This window comes from Phasianus colchicus, chromosome 1 (assembly GCF_987193195.1).
Source record: "Phasianus colchicus chromosome 1, bPhaCol1.hap1.1, whole genome shotgun sequence".
Lineage (NCBI taxonomy): Eukaryota > Metazoa > Chordata > Aves > Galliformes > Phasianidae > Phasianus > Phasianus colchicus.
The window spans coordinates 58,858,286-58,881,077 of record NC_143436.1 but is presented as its reverse complement, the minus strand read 5'-3'; positions in this window follow the sequence as shown (position 1 = coordinate 58,881,077).

Below are 22,792 nucleotides of genomic sequence, written 5' to 3'. Positions count from 1 at the left end.
ACGGCATGATTGTATCTTATGAAGTCATTCTAGGTCAAATTTGCAACAAAATTCATGTTAATGGAGCAACAGTCTGAGTAGATTTAGCTTAGTAAACTATTAGTATCTCCAATAATAAACCAAACTGTACTAACAAATAGTTGATGATAAAATGATAAAGTTTCTCTGCTTGAATGCAGAGAGTCCTCTTATTGGCACTAATTTGGTGATCTTGTATACTCTCCCATACTCATGTTTGTGCCCTGCGGCCACTAAGTCTCTTATACTAGCCCAAGTATGTTTGTATTTTCAGCCCTGTGATTTTCCAAGGATTGTTACTTTTAGTTTGCCTTCAGGTACTTCTCTTTAATAAGAATCCTGCATCACATCAGGTATACCAGATAGACCTAAAAACAATAAGCCCACTACTTATCAAAGGGAAATTCAATCCTCATATCTAATTATGTATGTTCATCCATCATTCATATTCCTCACACTCTTTGGCAAAGAATATCAATGAGGTTTTCTGAAAAGTATTTAAGAAAAATTAAAAACATATGACCCACAAATTTAATAATTGTGTAGTCTTCAAAAAGGGTATGACAGAACAAATGCAAACCAGGAGCTGGGAATGAGTAATGCTGCTAATGTGAACTTCGGTTTGTTAATTACAACTCCATGGGAGGAAACGTATAAGTTGCTGATACTAGCAACTGTATGATAGTAGCAGCAGTGCAGAGCTAAATTTAAACTATGGTGGGCCTAGCATAACACCTCTAACCACTAATTACCTCTATTCAACACATCATTATAAAAACAAATAGTTTTCTCCATCCTTTTCACTGATAGTTCTGATAGTTTCTAATAAATAACAAGGCATCTTTTCGCTAACACAGAATCCTGACTCAGTGTGATGTAGTCAGAGGGAGGCAAATTCTCTTTTTAAAGGATGTGGTGGGATGAGCAGACCAAATTAGCTTTATCTGTGGGCTGATATTATACCTTTTGTTTGCAGGATACCATTTATTTTTTGGCATTCCTTTTGTTTTGTTTTGGTTTGGGTTTTTTTGGGATGGGGAGGGGAAGAAGGGTGACCCTTGTTCTCGAAGTGTAGAGTTCCTTCCCCTTCTTTTTCCCCTTCACCTTTCTCCCTTTCTCTTCTCCTTCCCCTTCTTTACATTTTTAATTCTAAGAAATTGATAATAGAGCACGAGATAAAATTATAACAAAGTTCAACATGATATTGACATACAAGTTTCTCCAAATGTATATTATTAATTAATTCATTATCCAAATACCCAGTATAAACAGAATCTTTGTAGTCATTTGTTTCTATACTTTTGTTAACCTGATTGTGAATTCACTGAGTATAAATTGATAAAATGTGCATGAAAATACTGTTATTCCTTCACTTTTGTGTGTTTTGTGCTTTTTTATTCAGAAGAATTATCAAAGAGCATTTAAATGAGCAGTTGCAAAGTTGTAGCATGAAGGTTGCTCCAAAAGTAATTTACACTTTTTTTTTTTTTTTCCCCCCATGGAAACTACAATAGATATAGATAGATAAGCACAAAAACATTAATTAGTAGAGCAAATTCTCATCTGCAAAACACTGTTTTTGAGTACATTCACCACCAAAAGCTGAGCATTTTCACCAGCGATGAAAAAGAGCCTGCATGCAGGTGACCCACTGTTTCACAACTGATTTGATGGGGTTGTCAGGAATACGTTGCCCAAGCCACCCAACTTTCATCAGTCTTAACAGGTGGAAGTCAGAATGTGCCAAATCTGGACTATATGGTGAGTGAGGTAAGACAGTCCAGACAACACTGTATGTTCCATGGTCTTTAAACTGGTATGGGGTCTGACATTATCATGTTGCAAGAGAAAGTTTGTCTAGCCTGACTGGAAGTTCGAGCCTTCAGCTTAGTCAGTCATGATGACACTGTTAAAGCTGATGGTATATCTAGGTTCAAGGAGATCTAGAACCTCCTTTCTTATCTCAAAAGACAGTGCACATCACCTTATTCACTGAGGGCTGAATCTTGAACTTTTTATTTGTTGATGAATTCACATTTTGCCATACAATTTTCTTCCTTTACCTGTGTGAGCATCTGTGGGACTCACCTGGCACAAACTTTGTGATATTCCAACGTTGTTACCATTGTTTCAATGCATTAAACTTGATACTCATCTCTGAACACCATTCCCTGGCTGTAATCCATCAGTTTGCTTGGAAGGGATGATCAAAATGCTCTTCATTTCATAGTGTGACAGCTGTGCATGGCTGTCTGGAATGGAGTATGGCTTGTCTTGCATGTTGCTGTCACCACCGCGGAAATACACCACCCAGCGCCTCACTGTGCCAGCATTTCCCATCTGCTCTCCATAAATGTTCAGCAAGTGTCAATGAATGTCAATGGGTGCCATTTTTGCCACATAGAAAAATTCAGTTCCACACCTTCATATGTATTTCCACATCAATGCCATTTGTCAGACTGCTACCATGTCACACAACAACAATATGTAATGGAATACAGGAGGAAAGGTTCAGTCTCTACTGCAATACCACCAAAATCTGCCTCTGATGTCATGGGTCAAAATAATAAAATAGGAAGCATTACTTTTGGAGTAGTTTAGTGTTACTTCAGTCATCAAGATGCCAAGAAAATGAAAAGAATTTTAGGGACCCAACATGCCAGGTATTGAATAAGTTATACTAAGAGACATTTCTTGTCTTCTCCTCCCAGGATTACTAGTTCACAGGCGAGACAGAACCCTTTCTGTAGATGAAGAACAACAGCCCAGACAGTAATGTATCTATTTCTTTGCAGAATTTATTGTATATTCCTCTGGGGAAAAAGTAAACAAAATAAACTTTCTTCCATAGGCATCACATACTTTGAATTATGGCATAACATTTTCTAAATTCCTATAATTTACATTTTGACCAATGTGCTTACTCTGAGAAATATATAAACCATTATCATGCTAATAAACCAGTTGAAGGAATTCAAAAAACAGGTTGAATAAAGTAAATGGTAATTCTACAGCATCTTTGTATTAGAAGCCACAGAGATACTTGCATTGCAGCAGAGCTAGCAACAACAAAAGTGATAGAAATGTACACCAGGAATGACAAGTTTTGGAATTGCATGGGAGCCAAAAAGAAAGCAAAACTATGGCTCTTTATTTGCATGTAAGGATAGCGGGATCCCAGGTATTCTGGCAACAAGAATGCTTGTAGTTCAGTTTCAAATTAGAGTTGAAGGACAGGAAGGAAGGTTAGGTTTTTTTGTTTGTTTGTTTGTTTGTTCTGGAACAAATTTTCTCTCTTGTTTAAAAATGGACATTTAACTTTACTTTCTACTTTCAACCCTACTTTAATACTTGGAAGTGGTTCAGAATATATCTTTTGGTCCAGGCTCTTTCTCTGGGAAAGTAACATTCTTTTTGGCTTAGCTTAACATTTTAGGTTGATGTTTTAGACTACAAAATCATTCCTCTAATGTAATGAGTTTGATTTGGGGCAGGTTTTAAACAGAAGAAAATAAAATTTTGGGGGAGGAAATAGAGGAACTGAGTGGATAAGTTGGATGAGTAATGTATTATTTAGAAAGTGATACTGGGGAGAATGCCAAGATTTATTCTCCATATAGTTTTGAGAAGAAATGGATTACAAAAAGCATGCAGGTAACATAGATAAGCATGTAATTTAAGGTCTGATAAAGACACACTGTGACAAATACAAATTGTTTCAAGTTTGTGGTGTCTCAGCCATTGGTTAATGGTAGCTAGCCATTGCCCTCTCCTTGCTAAGAAATTTTAGCTCTGGTGAACTGTTTTCCATGGTTGCATGAAAAAATTGTCTGTCTGAGTGGTTCTATTAGGTGAGATACCTGTGAATTGTGCACGTGATGATTATGCACATGAAAGAGGCAGTTGATTAAATGTGTATATCTAAGAACAGACTTGCATGACAACCTCCACTTTCTACTCAATTCAGTCTTAGTTTGATATGAGCAAAAAGCATGTACTGATGCTTATATCTCATCAGAAAAATGTAGAACGGCTGCATGATGAATGTGAATGCTGTTGATAATATCTGTACATTATTTTCGTATGTTAGCTGAGAAGAACTTCACATAGCAGAAGAGAGCACCTGCCAACCTACCAATTGGTTGGCTCCAGGGAATTTGGGAAGTTTCTCAAGAGTGACAATGGTCTGGAGGCTAAAGGGATAAAATAAAGCTGCAGTTCTTACAGTGGTCAGACATCAGGGTTCTTGTATTTCTTGGGCTGGCATTAACAAACACTGTGGCTCCTAAACAGATATCCAAACTCCTGTCTTTTTAGTTATGCTGATCAATTAATTGGAAATAAATAAATAAATAAATAAAGCAACAAGTACGAAACAGAAAAATAAACCATGCTAGTCATCAAATGTATGCATTAGATAGATATATTTTCTTCTACTTGAAAGGAGAATCCTGAGAGAATTCTTTGAGAATACTGCAAGTTTCCAGAATAATATTTTCTTGAGTAGTAAAAAGCGATAACTTTTTTTAAGAATGTGTTTGAAAAATAGTTTTAAAATATGAATTCTAAAATGCTTACCACTATTCCTTCAGTGCTCTTTGCTTTGTAGAAATTCCTGCCATCTACAGGTTTCAAGGAAGAGAACACAACAAGAAAAAAAAAAAAAAAAAGAAGATTCAGAAAGACAAGTTGAGCTGTGGATAAATGAAACAATTTGTTCAAGGATCTGGACTTAGGACAATGATGCAGATGTGAAACAGAATGTTTCAGCTTACTATCCAAAAGGTATGCCTGCTATTTCTCTTTTAAACCTTCTGCCAGTAAAATGGGAAAGCTATTCCCTGCTGCATCATCATCATAATTTCCCTGTGAAATGTTCTCGGTGAATTTGTAGCTGAAATTCTGACTTGACTGTATTTTTTCACTTATGGATTTGGTTGTATGATGATCTTCAAATGAAGCCACTAGTTGCGTTGACTTAGCAAATAGAAATAATGCGGAAAATGCTTAAATTAAGATTGCACACACAACGCTGTGTTCAGGGTATAATTACGCATTATAACCTAATTAAAGAATATGTGATAAAATTTTCCCTGAAAAACAATAAAATCTCTGTAGATCCTGGACAGCCTGTCAGGCTGACAACAGTTGACAGGAAGAGTGCTCTGTGGGAGAATGGACATTCATGGAACATACCTACTCTGACAAAAACAAGGTAGTGAGACAGATGTTATGAGGTCTGCCTCCGTGGCAAATCCTTTCGATGTAAGAGAAGACTGCAAAGCTTTGTCATTTCAAGTTATGATTTCAAAGTGAAAGTGTCCCTAGATACCACCAGTGTATTGAAAACAGTGACCAACCACCTCTTACTGAGTTGATTTTCATGCTGTGGGGAAGTAAACAACTAATTTGTAAGCCTGTCATCTGTTCATCACCCTTTTCAGAAAGGAGGCTATGCTTGTAGGAAGAAGTAGATCTTTTGCTGAAGACCCGCTGCACATCTCCACAGAGACAATGTCACTCTGATGGCTTTTGGTTTGGATAAGAAGAAAGAAAAAGGCCGCAATAACTATATGTATTTATAGACATGTTTAACAGTGTGTTCATATAAGATTTTGTTTTCAGATCAAATTCTCCTACCAATATCCTGCTGACAGTTTTTCTCATGATTAGAAATTGTTCTGTCCTTAGAAGTGTAATGTATGTGATGCGTCCCCATAGAGAGTACAAAAAAGCTATAGAAGCTGTGTCATCAGAAAAAGCCCCTCAAGCAAAGATTTATCAACTGTCTTAAGCCATGTGATACAGCTGTTAGCCAGTTGCTTATAAAAACATTTTGTTTTCTCCTTGTTACCTACTTTTTCACAGAAAAACACATCCTGAAGTTCTAAGACTCCATTTGTGGAAATCAGGTTTGTCATTTCTTTTGGAAACACAAGGATTTTTAATTTCTATTTAGCAAAACACTCTATTCAGCAATGGAAATACATGCAGTGAAGATACTGATGAATTTAACACTGTAATTCAAAAACTTGTAACCCAGAATTTTCTCTTCTAGAGAAAAACAAAGTAAAGTTGTACGCCCAGCTAAACTCCTCATGAGGTGCTCTATGGAGACAAATTTTAAAGTGCATGAGTTGCAGAATTCCTGTTGCTTTTCACTTGGTTCCACTCACTGATTCAAGCTAGCAGTCGAATAGCAGGCATTCCTGTGAAAATAGAGAGCAAATATTTTGTGTTTCTTTGGGAAGAGAAAGAAAAATGGCACACGCATTTATTTGTGCTGGTCTCCTCAGACTGACTTGTTCAGCTCTCTAATCAGGTAGCTCTGAGTGATTTCAGCCACTGGTGATTTGTTCAACCATCTGTATCGAAACAAAAACCTGTTCCGCAAATACATAACCTGAATAGAAAGTACTAAATTTATTTGCTTTCGGGTCATTTTGCTTTCAATTTAGTCCCAAGATTTTGAGGGTTGCAGGGAGTTCAAGAAAGCGTTTCCAGACATTGGTTTCATAAATCTCAGAGTACACTATTATTCCCCTAAAAATTCATGCTGAGATGGGCTTATTTGTTGTTTTCTATTTATCATTAATGTTCTGCTTTAAAAAGGTTCAGTTAAGTCACAAACATCAGCAGGAAACACAGCTGACCAAACTTTTAACATGGATGAAAAAATAAAATAAACAGTGAATATCTCACAGACCAGTGAAAGACTGAATAACTGTTTTTTTTCTGTGCTAAAATAAAACCCTGAATAACAAAAACAAGATGAAAAGCTTGCAAAGTAATATTGTGCTAACTCCAGGAGGAATATTATTCATAAAGAATTTCTGAATAGGTTTACTCAATGATCCAGTGTATCCATTAGCATGGATAAGGTACTTCTAATTGATTCACGATAATTAATTTGTTCTTAAAGCATGATAATGCTCTGAGTGCTTAACAAACAATCCAGATTGTTATAAAGCCAAAGTACCTGCTGTGAAGATGCTTATGGTCTAATTACCTAACAGTAATCTCTTCCAGGACAACAGTGCCAAAAAAAGTGCAATCTTTATCATGCTCCATTTTCATCTCTGTTTAGTGGCTCAGAAATGGTGAAATATTCATTGCCCTTTTTCAGACATGAAATGGGAAGATTTTTAAATTCTTTCTGTTTTCTTCATGCCAATAGTTTAGGAATGGAATGGAGAAGGAGCAGAAAATGTCACTGTTGTTAGTGGAACATGGATATCTTGATGGTGTATGCATGAGATATAGGAAACTGAGGCACAAATCCAGGTTTTGTACTTAGAAAGTGAGCTGAAAGTGGTGTTCTGTTGTCCTCTCATATAAGGCTGAGAAACTGGACCATCTTCTGTAAACTAAGCATCTACAAGACCTGGATTTAAAGCAGAAAAAAAAAAAAAAAAAAAAAAAATAGAAAGAAAAGAAGAAAAAAAAAAAGAGAGAGAAAGGAAAACAGACATGGAGTGAAGTGATCCTGGAGGTTGGATTATTACTATAACTTTTATCTGGATGTTATTCACTGCTAGTGATTTCATATAATATGTCTATAAGTATTTTAAATGTAAATTCCATTTTGTTTTTCTGATTTCAGTAGAAGCAGCATGTAGAATCACTTGATTTGGGCACTAGGGCTCACATCTCTAAAGAGTAACCCAGGCAACTCAGCCACTCACACACCTCTGTGGTGTAAATGCATTATGCTGGCTGACCTAAAACTGGCCTGTTTTCAAGTACTCTCATTTTTGGGTCATTAACTCAGCTTCCAATTCAGAAGTTGTCAAATGATTACTAATCACAGAATCACAGAATTGTAGGGGTTGGAAGGGACCTCCAGAGATCATCGAGTCCAACCCCCCTGCCAAAGCAGGTTCCCTACACCAGGTCGCACAGGTAGGTGTCCAGGCAGGTCCTGAATATCTCCAGAGAAGGAGACTCCACAACCTCCCTGGGCAGCCTGTTCCAGTGCTCCGTCACCCTCACCGTAAAGGAGTTCTTGCGCACATTTATGCAGAACTTCCTATGCTCCTTTTTTCTTGCTAAAACAGAAAAAGTTCTACAATATGCCTGCAACTGGACATTACTCACAGTTAGTGAGAAGCTGCATATCAATTCATTTCATTCTCAGCAAAATACAATGGTAGTGTGTACGCTCTCATTTTGACATGCTCAGTTTTGTGCAGGGATCTCGCTCCACTGACTGCCCAGACTTCTTATCTATTGGTGCATATGTAGAAACTGTCTGCAGTTTTCCCATTGCATCTCTCTGGGGAAGTAGATCAGCTGCATGAGAAAGGCTGGAAAACACTTGAGCAATTGCACTGGTTTTATTACAGTCCTTTCTTGTTTGTGACCATTCTGGCACAGGAAATATCCATCCACATTTCTGACTACTTCTTGGTTAGCACCTAAATGACAATGACAAGGTTTGTTAAGGAAGGGGACTTAGCAGGGTCAGAAAACAGCTGTCTGTTTTTCACTGTTTTCCAGAAGCCATAAGATAAAGGCTGCTTGTTTTTTCCTGTAGGATAGAGGCCAGGCAGAAATGGGACAGTTTGCTATAATTAGGTTGGAATTTTTTTTTTGCAGGAATCTCTCTTATGTCCTGCCAAGGATTCAGCATCCATTGTCTCTTTACCTTCTTCCAGCTAAGAGGATCTCAGAAGAGATGTTACAGCTACATCGCAGACAGCAGGAAGTCACATGAAGCAGATGGAGTTTCTTTATTATCTTATTCTTCAGCAGAGGCTACTAGCAGGAAATGATATTAGTGGGCAGCATTTCAGAAATCCAGACAGACTGCTTACTTCTTTCTTTTCCTTTCCCAGTTTTTTTATAGTTCTGCACTCTGTTTTCATGAGTAACAGCCTGCAGATCCTCAGATTTCAAGCATCCCAAAAGAAAATGCTTTGTAAAGAAATGAGGTTAAAATCCAGATAAAAGCTGTGAAATTTTATTGTGTTGCCTCAGTAAGGCTATCTATAACCAACAGTGCATGTGTTACTTGTCTCATTATTCAGCAAAGATTGATCTTCCTGGCCTCTGAAGATGCTTCTTTGTTAGGGACTTCAGGTCAGTCTCATACTCCAATAGTGACATGACATTTATCAGCAGTAAAAGGAAGATCATGATGCACTGGAGATGACTTCAGTAAGGAGCTTTATAAAGCTCAGGAGCTCTTGGACCTGGTCACAGTTTATGTCCATGTCCAGATAAATTTGAAAGACCAGGTAGACATGATTCAAAACTCAATCTCTGATTTAGATAACTTGGGACTATCTAGAGCAGGAAAGCCATGAGAAAATGTCTGTGCAGCTCCATGGAAATGAGTCTTAGCCTCTATTCAGGTGCCAATGTTCCTCATAGAGCCATATGATTTCAGGTTTCCTCTCTTACCTCTTCCATGGAACTGAACCTCCAGCAAGAAATACATTATTTTTATATGAAATCAGATCACAGATTTAATGTGCATAATAGATCTACAGAAATATGCCTATGCACAGAACACACACAGCAGAGAGATATATGGAAGATGGGAAATATGAAGTTCGAGCTTTTCTTTCGCTGATTTAATCAGAGAACATGTGAAATTGCTGCCTCAAGTTTTTAGAACAGTGGGAGTGATGATCACAAACAGAGTTTACCACTTAGCCATAAATCATGTTTGCAAATACCTGTGATGATTTGCTGCAGTCTTCTCCCTTTTGACTGAAGACCTAGATGATTCTTCTGTGTAAAATCCCAACAGGAAATTCTGAGCACTGAGAAATATCCACTTTCCACTTTAGTGTTTGTTCTGCCCTGGACAAAGTAAAGTGAGAGACAGAGTGCTGGACTCTTTCTGGTTCCCAGTAAGAGAGTCTCTTAATAAAATAGATATAGATATTGATCAAACTGAAAGTTCTTCAGACACTAGGATACACTTTCATGCAGCACTGGATGGATATCAGAAGGACTTTCCCAAGTTGCACTGCACGGATCCTGTCTGTGGATGGAGGAAGAACCCTCTGGTGTAATGACATGACATGGGAGTGATTGCACCAGATCACATTAGTTGTCCACCTGCCTTTTTCTTTTCTTCAATAGAGACCAATAGTGCATTTTCAGGTAGCAAAAAAAAAAAAAAAAAAAAAAAAAGGATCAAAAACCAAAAACTTTCCCTGTTGTGTTTGGGGAAATTGAAGCACATTGTCCTGAGGCTGTGACCCAGCAGCCCAGAGCACACAGAGAAAAGGAAATTGTTTGTTCCTTTTTGCATTTAGAATGTGTTAGCCTGTAGTTGTTTAAATGTCGGCTTAATAGCTGCTCTGAGGAAGAATGTGTTAAAAAACTGAAGTAATGAAGTCTTTGAGTAGATTCATTAGGGACATATTTGTATTTTCTTTTGAAGTTATTTTGACGACAGATTTATTTGGGAATATATTTGTATGCTTTGGAGTTTTCTTCCTTTCTCAAAAACTTCAGTTGGCTAGAAAAATCCCCAGTCTGTAACTCAGTATCTGCTTAGTACCTGTATTCACATTTCATAGTGAGACCTACAAAGTCAGTGCTGGTCAGATAAGTTATGCTGCTAATTCTTTTATATATATATATATATATATAGCAGTCAGTTTTAATGCCTGCCAGGAGAATGAAACAGTCCAATTTTCATTAGAAAATTCCCATTTCAGAAGCTTACTAGACTTATGTCAAAACCCCATCAAGAATTTAATTAACACTGTATTTTCTCAGCACTGGGCAACTTCAGCCACCAGGAACCAAGACTTCAACAATTTTCTACTGGGGTAATATCCAACACTTATTGGATATTGCCTTCACACAGAAGATAGCCTGTGCATTGAGGATATTGTAGATTTACAAATGTGCTATTGATCAAAACTTCAATCATTTGTAAAAGTACTTCCCATTCTTTTTAGATGAAGAAATTTTAGCAGACAGAGAAAAAAAAAAGATACTTATGCTATCAGATGTTTCATCTTTACATCACTTATAAAAAGAGTATGGACATGAATTTTTTACTTATTTGTTTATTTGTTTGCATAGGTACAATTAAAAAACTGCTGCAACCATCTGAACTTTTATGATATCCCTTTTTGATCATGAACACTGCTGAAAGTATAGTCAAGTCTGACAGACCACTATTTCTTCAGTTCTCAAGCATTTTACTGCGATAAGGATTTTCCAATCAATGCCTTCCATTATCTGCCTGCAATGTTAATTGAAGATGCATTCAGATCAAACACTTCTATCTTATCTGAGCAAGGTGTGTGGAACAGAGTTCTAGTACAATAGAAACAGTAATATTCCAAGACTGCAATTATATTCATACTTCACGCACAGCTAAAATTACTTCCCAGTTAAAACTATCAAATGCTGCAGTCATCGTGTCTCTTGATTAATGATGAAGGAGCATTTAATATCAGCTGGGATGTGGGAATTTCCCAAACTCTCTGAGATGGGATTTATTTTATGTAGCACTCTTTAAGAAATAAGAGTTCTGAAACTTTTCTTATTAAATGAGTAATCATCCGATGTAGAAAACAAAATGGTTCTTGTAAGAGTAAGATTCATTTTCTTAAAGATGGAAACAAAACCACTTCTCAATCTGCCTTTCTACTTCAGCGGGAAAAGAAATACCCTGATGAATTTTTTCTCAAATATTATAGACTATCTTATTAATGTTGACCTGGACAGGATGGGGAGTTGGGCAGAGAAGAGCTTGACGAAGTTCAACAAGAGCAAGTGTAGCATGGTCCTGCATATGAGGAGAAATAACTGCAGGTGTCAGTACAGGTGAGGGGCTGACCTGCTGGGAAGAGCTCTGCAAAGAAGGACCTGGGTGTCCTGGTGGGCAACGGGTTGGCCGTGAGCCAACAGTGTGCCCTTGTGGCCCTGAAGGCCAATAGTATCCTGGGATACGTTACAAAGAACGTGACCAGCAGGTTGAGAGAGATGATCCTGCCCCTCTGCCTTGGTGAGGCCACGTCTGAGCTCCCCAGTTCAAAAAAGACAGGAATCTCATAGAAATAGTTCAGCTGAGGGCGACAAAGATGATGAAGGGCCTGGAGTATCTCCTGCATGAGGAAAGGTTGAGAGCCCTGACACTGTTCAGCCTGGAGAAGAGAAGGCTGAGAGGGGATCTCATTGCTGTCTATAAATATCCTAAGTGCAGGAGTCAAGCTGATGGGAGCAGACTCTTTTTGATGGCAAAAAACAATAGAGCAAGGAACAAAGGGAAGAAACTGGAACATGAGATGTTCCATATTAATGCAAGGAAGAACTTCTTTACTGTCAGAGTGAAGAGAACTGGTATAGGCCACCCAGAGAGACAGTAGGGTCTCCTTCTCTGCTGGTATTCAGAAACCTGAATGTCTGTCTATCCAACCTGCTGTAGGGAACGTGCTTCAGCACAGTGACTGGACTTGATGACCTCTAGAGGTCCCTTTGAACCATTATAATTCTATGATTCTGTGATCCTGTGGAAGTTCTTTAGAGAAACTTCTTGTTGGTACTGTAGAGTTCTTGCTTCAGCGACCACATTTTCTAAGCCTGTGTTTACTGTTCTGACTCTCCAGCAGGTCCAAAGAGATAAATGGCAACCCATGCATCAGTGGCACAGTGCTGAGAAAGCCTTCTAAATTCTCAGATGTGGGGTTTTAGCCAGCATATGGCAGGGCAACAAAGCACTTAATCAAGAGCTTGAATGACACCATATTCTGCAATAGTAAGAGGCAGCATGAGATTCTTTCTTTTTTATAGGGATCAGACTGCCAAGAAAGTGGGCCATTTCCTCTACAGTAATTCTTGTTTGCAGTCTTACTTGGGCAATCACAGTAATTTTAACTTCCTTGGTCAGAAAGAGAAGCAGAATATATGTCAAAGATGCTAGCCTCCCTTCTGCTGCGTTCTTACTTTTTAAAATATTATGTATGTCTGGCCATACCCAAGAGTCAGGCAGTAATATAGTGCAAAATTATTTGGAAAGGAGAACTGAAAATCTTGGTGCTGCTGTGGCTATTACGAGTATCCTAGCTTAGAAACTCTCATTCTAGGTTTTCCTCTCAACAATTTTAAATGCTTTCAGGCAGCATCTCCTTCTGAGGTGGGACAATGGTACTGAAGGAGATTCCACTGGAGACAGCACCTTCTTTCAAAGTGAGATATGGAGGAAAATTAAAATCTGACAAATAAGCTGTCAGAGGACCATTTTAAGAGTTGCTGCAACATGAACCATGAAGCATCCATGAGCAGGACATGTCTGGGAGATGACCAGAGCAAGTATGTCATTTCCATGTTTCCTTCTCCCAGCAGTCTAATCAGTAGTGGCTTTCTGCACTCTGTTACTGATTGGAGACCTGCACTTCATGCCCCATAAAAATGAAGTGCCATCCCATCTGAGAGCATGGGAATTCCCCTGAAATTTTCATTTTATGAGAGTGACTCTGATATTTTGGAAGGAAAAGTGAAAATGAAAATAGATCTTTCACTCTCATTTGTTTTTTGTTTTTCTTTTTTTTTAATCCAAATGACTAAATGAGTAGGAGTGGAAAGAAAGTCAAGGCTTTCATTGTCAGGGCTCACTTACAGTAAGATACTGTTTTGGGGGACAGACAGACAGGCTAACAGAACCTGCTAAAATTAGGCAAATTAGGGAGCTGTAGTTATTATAACTAACGATGAGCATTATTATGCTTACAGGTAGTACTGATCTCAAAGAGGGAAAAAATAAAACTCAGATTAAACTAAAATGAACAAAATCAAAAACAATAGTGATTCCTGCAGTTCTATGGGATATTTCAAGTGGCAGCAGCATCTTTTGATTACTAAACAAATTGTGGTCATACAAAATTGTGATTTAAACTGAAGTATGGCTGGACTGATTAGATGAGAACGGATGGCCTCTTTCTGCTGGGCAGGTTCAACAAAACTAGCAGCAATGCTGACTCCAAAGAAATAAGACAAGAATTAAGACTTAAATCTTTACCTGCCCTACTTTTTACAGGTTTTTCTGCAGCTGAAAGACATCCTTCCTTAGGATGATAATCTTACTATTGCAGTGAAGGATGTTCCAGGTTTGGCTTCTAACGAAGTCAATAGTTACTGATAAATCTATGATTGTCTGTAGACTGTTCATTTTGTGTAAATAAACTTAGTATTGTGTGGGCACCTGTCTGCAGACTATTCATAGAATTATAGAATCACAGAATCATAGAATCATAGAAGGCCTGGGTTTAAAAGGACCACAGTGATCATATAGTTTAAATCCCCCTCCTGTGGACAGGGTTGCCAACCACCAGACCAGGCTGCCGCTCAGAGCCACATCTAGTCTGGCCTTGAATGCTTTCAGGGACAGGGCATCCACAATCTCCTTGGACAACCTGTTCTAGTGTGTCACCACCCTCTGAGTGAAAAACTTCCTCCTAATATCTAAACTTCTCCTGTCTTAATTTAAAACCATTCCCCATTGTCCTATCACTATCCACCCTTATAAACAGTTTTACCCTCTCCTGGTGAAACTGTCCTTTCAAATAATGGAAGGCCACAGTGAGGTCTTCCCAGAGCCTTCTTTTTTCCAAGCTGAAATAGTCCTGTTCCCCCAACCTTTTTTTGTAGAAGACGTGCTCCAGCCCTCTGATCATCTTAGTGGCTCACTTCTGGACCCACTCCAAGAGTTCCATGTCTTCATTGTGCTGGGGGTCCCAGACCTGGATGCAGTATTGCAGATGGATCCTCACAAGAGCAGATTCCTAAGATGCCAAAAAGGCAAAAGGGTGAGTGATATGTTCATGTTTTTGTTGAAGATAAACTATCAGCCACCTTGTCCTAGCAGCTAACAGAAACTCAGACACTAGGTACCACTTGCAATAGATAACTTGAATAGATTTGAATCAGTGAATTAAGTAGTGAAATACCCTGAACACTACTTTGGGTCTCTTGAACAGTTGTCTCAGATTTATTGCTAATCTCTTCAAAACAAACTTTGTCAGGCAGGAAAATAATAGGCTGTATAACTCTTTTGAAACTGCTTAGGGTTTTGAAATCAAAGAATCACAGACATAGAGTTTTGACGGATGGATAAATACCTGAAGTAGAGAGAGCCTTTTTATTTTTAGAAACCAACTCCCCAGTCCATAGCTATAAAGCTGAGAATTTGTCTGAATTAATTTCTAAGATATAAGGACTAAAGTGGGAAATAAAATTCTACTATCTTGATGATATGGCTTGTTTTCCAATCTATACTGACTGGTATGAGAGTAGGAGTATGAGCCAAGAGGTCACTCCTTGGAGAGCTTGCCCTAAAGCCAGCTGAAGAACAAATAAGAGGATGAAGGAGTAACTTTGTATAACTGATCTGTAGCTCATTTTGACATGGCTTTTCTTTAAGGGTGCTTATGGCAATGTCACATAGTTGTCTGAGAAGATATTGAAGAAATTAAGCACCTATTTAACTTATTTCACAGCAATTTCTCTTCAACACAGAGGAGTAACTTTGGAGAAAAAAAAAAAATGCATATTTTCCTTGTCTTACATTACTTGAGGTTTTTTCGTTTTCTTCTCTCACAAAGGTGATATGCAATAAAATAGGGCTCTCCAAGGAGATACTTAAGTTCTACAGAGCAGTAATACATGCATGCTTTAATGTGTATTACATATATAAATAAAATACATAAATTGTTTGATTTTTTTACCTTATTCCTATGAGCAAATTGAATATCACTGTTACTTTACAAGTCGCATAAGTTGTGCCTAATTTTTTCATGAAGGAGGACCCAGGAAGCTTCAAATTGATCACTCCGATCTTGACTCCTGAGGAGCTGATGGACTAATTAGCCCTGGAAACCATTCCAGGCACATGAAGGACAAGAAAATCATCTGAAGTCGTCATCATGGATTACAAAGGGGAAGTCATGCTCAACATAATACTTTTATAATGAAGTGATTACCTTGGTAAATAACAGTGGATATTGTCTGTGTTGACTTCAGTAAGAATTCTGATGATGTCTCCCACTGTATCCTCATAGAGAAGCTGAATTGGAAGGTATTGAAGCCATTTGAAAACTCGCTAGTTGCAGACAAGTGAACCCCTGTAAGATATTACTCTTTTACATCATTGTCTCAAAGATTGCTAGGGACACAGATGGACAAATCTAAGCAAGTCCTGGGCAAGGGTTGAGAAATCCTTTGTCTGAGGGACACAGATAGACAAGGCCAGAGACAACGAGAGAGAGAGACAGAGAGACAGAGGGAGAGACAGAGGGAGAGGGAGAGGGAGAGGGAGAGGGAGAGGGAGAGGGAGAGGGAGAGGGAGAGGGAGAGGGAGGGGGAGGGGGAGGGGGAGGGGGAGAGGGAGGGGGAGAGGGAGAGGGAGAGGGAGGGGGAGAGGGAGAGGGAGGGGGAGAGGGAGGGGGAGGGGGAGGGGGAGGGGGAGGGGGAGGGGGAGAGAGATGGGCTTATCTCGAGGAAGATGGCCATGTCAGGAGGTGCTGCACATGACTCTTACCCAAGTGCCCAGGAATGCCACGATAACAGAAGAAGAAGAATAAAAAGGGGACCTACAACCATGAGGTTTAGGTTTTCTGGCAACAGATACCTCATGAAGAAGAAGAGGTTTCTGATATGAGAAGCCTCACAACCTGCCTCTCTCTCTCCCTCCTGGACTTGCTCTGCGCTCTACCAGCATGCTGAAGAAGAACAAAGGTGTCTGCCATCATATTCCTCACTACAGAATGCCTGTATGCTGATGGACTCTCCTGGGCCTGCTACCTCAATCCTGCTGCTTCCTCCTGTACTTACTCTGCGGCTTCTTCCTGCTACCTGCTTGCTGCCCAAGGCTGGCCACACTGCTGCTGCTCTCTTCCTGCGCTTTTGCCTCAGGCTTTCGAAATGGCGTGCAATGGGATCACTGCTGGATCCTGGTGGTGACTATTCCTGCTTTATGCAATTCTTGCTTATTTCCTATCTTTTCTATCGCCCTCCTTCCCTCCCCCGTCTCCCTGATTAGGATTTATAATAAACACACATACAGATGTCAAAAAAACCTCCTGTCCCTCCTATAAATTGGAGCAAGACAACCCCAAAGGTCAATACTAAGTTTAATACTATACAGTAACTTTATTGATGATCTTGCATTGTTCATGGACTTATATTTTTCATTGAACTTGCAAGTATCCAGTGAGCAATGCAAGTATTGTTGATTACTTTTATGTTTTATTATTATTTTACAGTGTGTATTAAAACAACAACAACAACAACACAGAGGAAAAAACAGTTTTGGAGCCCAGTATATATAAGTGGATGATGTCCTTTTGCTTTGCAATCTGCATGGTACACCAGTATCTTCTACCCCATGCCCATTCTTACTCAAAGTTTATAGAAGTCTGAAGTGCCATTATTTCAGTCACTCACACAGATGTTCCTGTCTAGCAACATCGTTAAGAAATCCTAGCATTGAGTTCTGTTTTTTCAAGCACAAAATTTTTTAGTCTTTTTTGTTTGAGAACATTCCCAACAAATATTTACTCTGTGTGTAGAACGTAATATTTTGAAAGCAACATTTCTTCTTATTATGAAGTAGTTTCTCTAAAGACTTCTTAGTCAAGTACATAAAGAAAGCAATAAGAGATTTGTCAACAAAGCAAGTACTGAAGTAGAAAATGAAATATTGTCCTTCTCCAAAATTGTTCAGTTGTCTTCCATCATTTTATCTTTCAGAACCTGATACTTTTTGAAATCAGTTACAGCATTATCAAGATAGGCCCACGGCTTAAGACTCTTTGCAAACACTGAAGGAAATCAGACCAACTGTGGAGTATGATATGCTGGGGTGAGGGACTAGTGCTTCACAAGGAAAAACCACATATCTAAAGAGAATGCAAAATAATACTCATTAGGGAATGAATGTGTGATATATGTCTCTGCCAGTATTAACAGATTTCCCCTTCCTCCAGAATTGCTTGCCTTATTGCTATACTAAGAGAATGTTCTGTGTAACATCAGCATGTTTGTTGCTGCAACAAGGTATATTGAATTAAAGAGAAAAAAATTGCCAAGGGTGCTTCGTGAATGGTCTAAAGCAGGATGAAGTATAAGCTCTTCCATGGTAATTCATCTATTCTAATCATTTAAAGAGATGGCAAAGGAGTTTTCCACTGTTTTTGCATTCAGCCAGCTCAAATGTCTGTCTACCTTAGCTGTAAAAAGCTCTTCATAATGCTCATTTGATTGCAGTATGCAATAAATTCTTCTTCCGAGTTCATCCTCCGGGAGCCATGCGGGCTGCTTGGATCACCATTTATAATAACAGCATACTTAGTTGATTATCATATTGTTTCTGGCAAATCATCTTCTCTTTCCTACATAAACTCATTCCTCTATTTTTTTCTTTGAAGTAAATTGTGCCTGAATTTATACTTTAGAGACTATCATTTACATTTCTTCTCCAAAATGTTCCTTTTCTCCAAAATTTTCCTTTTTTTTTTCTTTTTTTTTTTTCCTTTTTTTTTTTTTTAAATACTTTTCTTTCTTCTTTCCTTTCTTCTTATTTTTTTCCTATTTGGGAATATTTTTTCAGGTTTTCCTTTTACATCACATGCTTTAAATTTAGACTTTCTTTTCAAAAAAGAAACAAAACTGAGACTCTCAGAAACCCAAACAGCTCTGAGGTATTTGTCTTTGAGAAAAATGTCAAATATCATGAAGCTGGTGATTATAATTGCAAGAACTGGCAACATGACAATTGCAGGTGATGAATATGTATGCCAAAGCTTTGCAGACATAGTAATTAAAAGATTGAGGTGCCTGAATGCTGCATGCAAGGAATTTAGAAATGAGGTTAATTCTTCTGTTCTGTGCTTTAGTCTGTACTGAATATCATGCTGTGTTTTAGAAAACACTTAGAAGTCACAGCTGAAAGCCACAGAAGATAGATGATAAATGATAGCGCAGATTCATATGAACAGCACATCACTTTCACCAGATGTGCAGAATATGAACCTATATGTGAAAGATATGTGATTTTTCTAACCAAATAAATTGATGGATATGATTTGTCTCAGTGTTCAGTGTCTCGGTGTCCACAAACTCTGAGCAGACTCATATTGCCCATAGCTGTTCAGTGTGTATATTTAAGGTTCTTGACTTCAAAAGTGTGTCCTCAGTTATAATGAGCAGTGAATGACAGATCTGCAGTCACCATGGTTGCTATGGAGCATCAAAATTTTGACATGCTGGCATGCAATGTACATTTAGCCTAACACTGGGTCTGGAAACATCAGAAGTGGAAGAAGAAGAGAGATTTGGAGAAAATATGGCATAATTAGTGTAAAACAGACATGAGGAATAAAGGACCGGGGGAAGAATTGAGGGACTGTAGGGAACTGGGTAGAGATTATGCTGGTGGCCAGGCAAAAGACAGACAGACATCAATCTTCAGATAGAGGGAATTTTTCATGACTAGCTGGACATTTACTTTCCTTTGGCTTCTGACAGGATTCTGTATCAATGGCAGTACTGTAACATGCCCCAGAGAGAGTTTACGCTGTCTCAGAAACAGACTGCATAAAGTGTCCCTGGAGGACAGAGAGTAACAAACAAGTTAATGATCATTTTTGGCAAAGAAAACTTGTAGTGAATGGGCTGTGTCTGATGAATTAACCATCTCCTAGATCCTGTTCTTTTGAAGACAAATTAATAGAAAGATAGAAAGGAAAAAAAACATGTTTTAGTCAACCAAAGTCACACAGAAGACACAAGCAGATTGGTGTATTTGACTGAACCAGTGAAGAATGTATATTAAAGAAAATCCAGAAGCATTTGATCCCTTTTATATGTTTTTTCTTGGGGTGGTTGAGAAGTTGGACCTAAGATAATTTAAACGAACCTCCACATCTGTTCTAAAAAGAAAGGAGTTTCTATAGGAAGGACAACCAGAAGAAAATGCCATCTTACGTTTAGCATCAATATGGAGGCATGTGGCACATATAAATACCCCAGAGAAATTCATGCTAGATTTTAATCAGCATTTTCATTTGAGCACTAGACCTCACCAACAAGGGTGGTTTGATGCTGTGGCAAAATCAAGAAACTCGTAGTGCTGCCTAGAGCCATTAAATGAGTTAATGACATAGGAATGGATGGTAGTTCATGTTTAAAATAAGATGAACAAAGTTTTTCTTGTGTCCAGGGTAGAAATAGGGAAGACAAGTTCTCTGGAAAATTATAGGAAATGTCTAAGGGACTTAATTTTATACTCTGTGGCATATGTGCTTTCTAGTATTAATTGGTAATTTAGTAAAATTTCCATAATACAACACTGTGTTGTATTGAATATTTTTAATAAGTAAAATCAATTCTATTTCAGTGTTCTGTTAATTTTTTAAAGTAATCCCATCTTTAATAATTAATTATTATTATTTGATTGAAAGATATTGTAAAAGCAATAGTGTTTGCATGTGAAAATTATTATTGAGCTTAAAAACTGTATGTACCAGCTGAAGCACTCTTGAAATAAGTGTATTTTTTCTTAATCATGTATATCTCTCAGTAGTTCTGAGAAGAGGAAAGATACTCTAGAGTACTATGAGAAAATTTCTCAAGGAAAAATACTTGAGCATCTGCATTTTCATCAGTACAAGAAAGACAGGGATCTCTTGGAAAGAGTCCAGCGGAGGGACACAAAGATGGTGAAGGGCCTGGAGCATCTCCCCTATGAAGACAGGCTAAGTGAACTGGGTCTGTTTAGCCTTGAGAAGAGAAGACTGAGAGGAGACCTGATCCAGGTCTATAAATATCTAAGGTGTGGGGGGCAGAGTGGTGAGGCCAGACTGTTTTCAGCGGTATGTGGAGACAGGACAAGGGGAAAAGGCCGAAAACTGGAGCATAGGAAGTTCCGCACCAATGTGCGCAAGAACTTCTTTACGGTGAGGGTGACGGAGCACTGGAACAGGCTGCCCAGGGAGGTTGTGGAGTCTCCTTCTCTGGAGATATTCAAGACCCACCTGGACACCTACTTGTGCGACCTGGTGTAGGGATCCTGCTTTGGCAGGGGGGTTGGACTCAGTGATCTCTGGAGGTCCCTTCCGACCCCTACAATTCTGTGATTCTGTGATTCTGAATAATTTTTGTATTTATAACAGTTATCTATTCCTATTTAGGGAAGGGTTTATCTCTGTAGATGTGATCCCTTTTTCTGTAGGTCTGTATCATGCAACACCCTCCCTACTCCCAGGACTTTTAATTTTCCAAACTTACGGCACACTGCATAATATTCCAAACAAATATTCAGTGAATGTTACTATACATTTTAGTGGAAAACAACTCTCTTCTTGCTTCTCTTCTGTGAAATTGTGGCATAAATATGGACATACCTACATTTTTGGGCCATCAAACAGTAGCCTGGCAAAAGCAAACAATTAAAAAAAAAAGAATCAAACTGAGAAAGGCAAACGTCTAAGACATTAACTTGTTTTGAAATTAGTATTATGTTTCAGAAACTTGTTGGTTTTTTTCCTCCAAGAAAATAAAATATATTTTCCATTAATCTACCTGAAGAGTGATCTGCATTATTTTGAACTCTTTATGTATTATATTATCTAGGTTACTGCAATGAAAATTATCATAAACGACAGACCTTGAATCTTCTCTTAATGATTGTTTAGCCAGTGCATGCTAACAAGCCTTCCTCGTTTATTTACTTGAAATACCTTACCAAGGGAAAAAAAAGTGGCAGAGACAAAGCATTGTGTTTTCAGACCATCCTTAGAGATTTCATAAATGTGGCTGCAGCCACTGGTGCTCTTTACATTAAATTACATCCAGTTGATCTACTGGGAATACAGTTCTGTATCAACTGGAAAAAAAAAAAAATCATATGAGTTCCAGCCTTGGAAACTCACCTCTGAGATAGTAACTATCTTACAAAAGCCCACAAAAATGCCAGGGATTTTCCTTTACGTGTGCATCTTTTTCAAAAAGCTACATATTCAGTTAAGATTTTAAAAAGCCACATCTTTCACACTAATGGTAATCCAGCTGAGGTGGCACATGGCCACTCTCGACACCTACAGCACACATACCTTTCATCTCCTCACTGTGGCTCCAAACTCTGCACTGGATTCTTCTGCCCAAATCATACCAAGCTTCATAACATGCTGCAGGTGGCTTGGATAAAAAAGCAAGATAATGTCAAGTTCAAGAAACCCAACGGTTAGGAGCCAAAAAAGAATAAAATGTAATAGCATATTAAATGGAAACAGCAGGGAAGGAAATTATTTTGTGCCCCTCAGAGGAATACATCATTTGAGAACCTGTATTTCTCTGAAGTGATCAGAAAGATTGTGGTTTCCCCAATCTATTCATTTATTGTAGCATTTTGATTTGATAATTAGCTAATCAAATAATTAAAAAATCAAGTCAAATCCCATATAAACGCCTCTACTAGAAAATATAACTTATTACATGGATGCAACTATTCCTTCATTGCTCAATGGAAGGCTACACTTGCCTGTTGACACAAACATAAAAAAAAAATAGAAACAGTCCAGTAGGAATTATAGGTAGTGTAATGGGTTTCTGACAGTGTATTACCAAGAAAGAAGAGTAGATTGGCTGCTACACAGGACATTAATTCTTTTGCTATTGCTTGAGCAGTGTGAAAATTTTAAATTGACTTTTCCCAGAAGTAACTGAGAAGAACTGTTGCTCTTCCAGGTGCTTCTTTTTTATTTATTTATTAAATGATGTATTTCATAGCACTCATTTGCTCATC